The following is a 6,538-nucleotide window of genomic DNA, read 5'->3' on the forward strand; positions in this document are numbered from 1 at the left end:
TTCGGATGGATGACATGGATGAAATATATGCATCCTAGTGGGACCCACGAGTGAAGGCCCCACTCTCCCTCTACATTGGTGGCCTCTGAACGCTGGACAGTTCAACGTCTCTGATGTTAAGAACGTTCAACATCTGGACAGTTTTTTAAATTTTTTTAAAAAAGGGGACACGTAGGTGGGTCCACGTGAGAGATCTACACCATCCACTAGGTGGGCCAACTTGTGGTGGGACAAGGAACTTTGGATCAACCCCATTTTGGTGCCTTTCCACCATCCAAATCTATGTGAACCTATCGACATGTTAGATTTAAAATAAACATCACGGTGGCCCACACAAGGTGGTCGACATTGTGATAGCATGCAGGGCAAGCTCTCCAACAGCATGGCTCACTTGTGGGCTCCATAACATCATCAAAGTAAGAAAAAGAAAGGGAAAGGAAAGAGAAAGAAAAGGTAAGGGAAGAAAGATCCAGCCATCGGGTTGGCCACCCGCCACTATGGGGTCCACCATACACTCCATACATTCTTAAGGTGGGTCCCACTCTTATGGGCCCAACAAAATGGGATAACACAAAGAAAGGGAGGGTTTTTATGCTCCCATGCACTCATAATATAGATGGACAGTTGGATCAGTTAGGATTGGCGATCAGACACTCCATCAAGCTACTCCCCACTCCTAATCTCCTCTAATATCTATTCTCTTCTCTCTTCCTCTTAACCTCTAGATATCTCCCTAATCTATCTCAAGCTCTCTCTCCTTCTCAAGTCATCTCTCTAATTTTCTCTCTAATATTTCTTTCTTCTCTCTCTCTCCCTCTCTCTCTCTCTCTCTTTCCCCAATCTCTTTAATCTCTTTCTTTCTCTTAATCTCTCTCCTCTCTTACTAGGAAATGTGGTAAAAAAGAGAGAGGATAGGGGATTTGTGGTAAAAAATTTAGGATAGAGGGGATTAGGAAAAGATGGAGGGGTAGAATGGGGAGAGGGATAAGGAGAGAGGAATGGCTTAGCATGGGTTGCATGGGATAAGGTATGGGCTTCTTTGATTAATGGGGAGAGAGAGGTGATGGGTTGATTGATGGATTAATTGATTGATTGGTGTATTGATTAATCGATTGGACAACCTTGGGATTTATGCTAGTGGGGACCCGTGCGTTAGGTGGCCCACCTCAAATTGTGCCAAAATTATCACTTCTAATCTGGGAGTAGCAATGAGGTGTACCATGCGACATTGGAATCATAACACCCATGCGGTCGCTAAGCTACAAGTCTTAGGGTGTCGCAGTACTAAAATAGGATCGCGATCAAAACTTGTTGATCTGGTCCACCCAAAACATGCCTGTGGTGAAGTTGAAGCTAAGGAAGGTCTCATGAGGTTACGGGTCTTACATCACTCAACTCAGCACACTACACTAAAGTAGTACCTAGCGAGTCAAGTTTTATCTCAACCCTAGGAGATTGTAAGATGGGTGAAGGAGCCCCATTCAACTCGCTTCGAGCCAAGTTAACTTAACTTATTTTGTTAAGTTTCTTTTGATTGAATCTATGAAATAACTCAACTTATAAATGATTATCTTACTCTAGGGCAAATCTAGGATAACAAAGCCATCGACTAGTAACTAGGATTTTGTCACCACTTAAGCTTAATAGGCAATCAAGTAAGGTAACTTCTATTCTTTATCCTTGTAATCGAATTCTCTTTGTCACTTGAGAAGAAAATAATGGTCAACCTAAATCTTGGTGTGGGAGGTTGTGCATTCTTTCACTCTTGAATTGGAGTCGTAGTGCCCACGCAGTAGCTAAGGTACAAGTCTCGGGGTGTTGCGGTACTAAAATAGGGTCACGATCACAACTCATCAATCTGGTCCACCTAGAACATTTTAGTGCCAAATTTTAGGTGTACGGAAGGTCTCATAAGTTCACGGGTCTTACAACTCTCCCCTCCTAACAAAAAATTTCATCCTCGAAATTTGTGATACAACCTAAACTAGACAAAGCTCACAAGAGAAGGGTATCACATCACTAGATATGCATATCATTAGAAAAAATGTACAAATACAATCAAATGTCAAAAAGATGATGATAACGCTCGCAAATCTCAACCTCTCGCTGCCAAGATGCCTCATCTACACTATGATGGCCCCACTGAACCTTCACTAAAGGAATGACCCTAGTCTGGAGGACCTGATCCTTTCGGTCAAGAATATGAACCGACTGCTCGATGTAAGAAGCATCCCCAAGAACCTCCAACGACTGCCAATCTATCATAGGAACCATGTCTGACCCACACTTCTGAAACATAAAAACATGAAAAATGTTGTGGACACCAAACAACTAAAGTGGCAAGATAAGCCTATAGGCCACGACACCAACATGCCCAGTGATCTTGAAGGGTCCAATGAACCTCAGAGCAAACTTCTCCTTAGCTCTAAAGTGAACTACACCCTTCCTTCATTTGGCTGAGTTTGCATACCATAATAGCTACCAGGTGACTATTGGCATGGCTCCCTTCGAGGCGCTGTATGGTAGACCTTGCAGGTCCTCAAGTTGTTGGACCTATGTTAGAGATTGTCATCTCCTAGGTATCGAGCTAGTGCAAAGGACATTAGAGGCTATTGATATCATCAGGAAGAGGATGCACATAGCTTAGAGTCGAAAGAAGAGTTCTACACCTAATAAATCCATTATGCAAGCTCGAAGCATGTCCTCAAGGATTTGTTTGACCCACTCGGTCCACCTGTCAGTCTGCTGGTGATATGAGGTGTTGAACTTCAAGGCAGGGCCCATCGCCTTCTAAAAACTCCTTCAAAACTGAGACATGAATCTCGGATCTCAGTCAGATATGATAAAAAATGGGACATGTGCAGTCTCACAATCTCATCGATAAACAATTCAACAAGTTGATCAAGAGGTCAAGTTGCACATATTGCAAGAAAATTTACCGACTTTGTCAGACGGTCAATGACAACGCAGATGGCATCATGACCATGCTGAGTCCTCGACAAGCCCATTATAAAGTTTGTGGTCACATGCTCCCACTTCCACGACGGGATGCTTAATAAATGCAAGGGACCTAGAGGTCTCTGATGATCGGCCTTGATATGCTGGTAGTGTCGCACTCGGCCACAAAACAAGAGATTTGACGCTTCATTCTGACCTAAAAATATTATCTCCTCGTATCATGATACATCTTGGTGGAGCCGAGGTGGATAATGAACTTTGATCGGTGTTCCTTGTTCATAAGATATCTGCACAACTTTAGAATATCCGGATCACACAACCAACCTTTGTAAGAAGTTCCACCATCAAACCTAATCTGCCAATCTGTCTGACCCTTAAACGAGGCTTCGCTTAGTAATCCTATAACTTCTGATTTGTTTGATGAGCCTCGATCACCCTTGAGACAAAGATGGTTGAATCAACAATCTCGATAACTAAACGATGGAAGAATGCAAGTTCAACTTAAAGTCATTGTTGGAGCACAAATTTAAGAAAAAGAAGGATATGAGAATCAATATTGTTTACTTGCATGGCACACAACAGCATGTTGATAATATTCATTGCGCGGCATGCAATAGGGAAAAATGTGATCACACAACATAAGCTCATCATGGTCTATTGCGCCCTGTGCAATGGGACTCACCTCCCGCGTGATAAGGATTGTTGTGCGAAAGAGGGGTTCGCACATGGGAAAGCTTATAAATACCCCTCCTCTCTCTTCATTTAGAACATTCAGAGACTTCAAAAGTTATTAGAAGAGTAGAAGATTCTTCAAATCTTACAAGGTACTAGAGGAGAGCTATTGCGCGACGTGCAACAGTGTTCCCGTGCAGTGGTGTACTTGGAGTTCATCATGCGGCACACAATGAGGGTGTTGTTTGCACAACAATTTCTTGTTTATGATTTGCATCTTTGGAATCCTCTTAGAAATTTGATTGATTAAAAAAGAAAAGGACTTTTTAAGGATTAAGAAGATCGGTCAAGAGAATATTGTTTTCATACAACGGCTTCTATAATCAGAAGATCATATCATAATTTGAGATGCTGCCGAAATCGATATTTGAATATATTCAATTCTTGTATTTTATAGTTATTCGCTTTATTTCGGAAACAAGGGAAATATGAGGATGTAAATGAATTACAAAATCAATGAAATATTTTGTGATGATTATTCTCTCATTCTTTCTTTAATGATTATTGAATAAGATTTCCCCCCGAACAAAATACATTCGTTTCTTGTCTAAACAAAATTACGACTCTAGTGGGGATATTCTTATTCAATATAAACTTACAAACTATTGAGAGGACTTTTATCATTGTTTGGCGTCATACAGATGCTAAAATGATAACTCTAAGCGAGAACATCCTCTCCTTCATCTCCAAAATAAAGAGTAAATTTATTCAAATTCTTATTATTAACATATTATTTTTCACAAAAATCACAAATTCATTCAATCACAATGGCCACTTCTTTTGGTAAAACAAATTTCTACTTCATACCAATTAGATTTGTCGTTGAGTATGCCTGCAATAAATCTCTGAACCAAAAGAACAAATTAGTCGTAGTTGAAAATGGCGTACCGCGAGCTACCACAGAGGTGATCTCTGCATCACCATTATCTCAAGAAAATAATGAAGAGTGGATCATGGTACCTCCAAGGAAATCAAAAGCCTGATCTCACTCAGTCATCAAATCGGCTCCGCTACAAATGATGATCGATTATGACAATGCTACAAAGCAGAATCCCACACTTGCTCCACCCCCGTTGTACCCATGAAAATCCCCTAGCTCCTTTACTTCATAAGACTTCCTAGCCCTTCTCATTGTGATTACTCAATGGATGAGGAAGGAGAAAGGTAAGTCACCCATAGAAGATGAATCGTTCTCTCCAAAGTTCACCACGCTGTCACAAACAATGTCTCCACAAGTTGTACCAAGATCATCGGTTCCTATGTAAGTGTCGAAGGATCTAATAGGAATTCTCCTCCGTCGAGCCCTATCATGCTAGCATACCCCTGTCCTACCCTAGCAACAACACAATCAGGAAGTGGGGAAGCTACTACATGCATGGCGAAAACAAGTCAAAATCCATCACCAATTGCAGACGAATGCATAACCGAAATGGCTCAACCACAGGTAGCTTTAATGGAGGAATGCAGAAGCCTCTGAGAAGCATTGGCTACTCTTACTCATAGTGTAGCCCAGATCATGGCTCCTCATGTAATGGCTACCATAAATAGCCATGAACAATGGCCGAAAGCTCGCATCCACTGAGAACAGGGTCGCATGGATCAGTTTCTATGGCAAGGGTATTAAAATAAAATGAGATGCGGCAGGTGATAATGGAGGTCATCAGGACCGAAAGGGAGGATGAATATTCAGGAAGATTCTGATTCAGAATGTCATATCCTAAAGAAGTAGAAGATGTACTATTACCTTCGAATTTCAAGTATCCAGACTTTCAGAAGTTCAACGGAGATGGATCTCCAGAAGTGCACCTTATGCATTTCATCACAACCATGGGTAAATTTTTAACTGTTCCACAATATTTCATGTGATTGTTTAGATCTTCTTTGATAGGGAAAGCATTCCGATGGTACTCTAGTTTAGTTTTAGAATCTATTCATATTTGGGAATAGATGCAGGACGCTTTCATGGTGAATTTCTTCTCATCTGATCGAGATGTTATCATCACTGAGTTAGCCTCCGTACGGCAGAGAGAGAATGAACTGGTGGATAAGTTCATCAATTGATGGAAAACCATGGGGGCATCATGCAAGCAGTTACTAGAAGAGAAAGAACAAGCGAATATATGTCTAAATTCAATGGAAATAGGAATCACATTTGGTTTAACAAGTGCCGACATAAGGACTTTTCATGATCTCGCTACAAAGATGCATGCACTTGAAATGATGACCAAGAGAATTCCAGCATTTAAGAATGTAACAGGCTAAAGAGGACAAAACAGGTTTATAGCAAATGTCGTTGACCAAGAAAAGAAAAGGGACATCCCCCACGACAGACGAAAGACAGAAAGAAGAGAAGATACACATCATTATAAAGGCCGTATGAACGATAAGAGGCCTCGATCATACTATTGAGGGTCAAATATCCCCCATTTATATCTTGGTTTTATGAACATGATAATGCTTAATGTTCTATTTTACTCATGTTTGTGTGGCAAGGTGAATTTAAGAGCTTGGATTGAAAAGGGTGCTAAAAGCATGGATTAGATGCTCAAGAATCACCAAGGCAATAGATGGATTTTAAGAGACCAAGATTGAAGAATTCACATGCTAAAGATCCAAGAAAACCAAGTGAGAAACAAAGAGAATCAAAGATTTGAAGTGAAGAAAAGGAATCTTGAAATCATCCTAAAAAAGCATATTCTAAAACTCTGAGTCATTTTGTGAAATTACACAGAGTGAAGTCTATTTTGGGAAACTGTGTAGGGTGAAGTCTATTTTAGCAAACCACATAAATTTGAGGCGGTTTCTAGAGTTTTCTAATTAGGTGCAAAAGTTGGAGTTCCACAACTAT

This window comes from Magnolia sinica, chromosome 11 (assembly GCF_029962835.1).
Source record: "Magnolia sinica isolate HGM2019 chromosome 11, MsV1, whole genome shotgun sequence".
Lineage (NCBI taxonomy): Eukaryota > Viridiplantae > Streptophyta > Magnoliopsida > Magnoliales > Magnoliaceae > Magnolia > Magnolia sinica.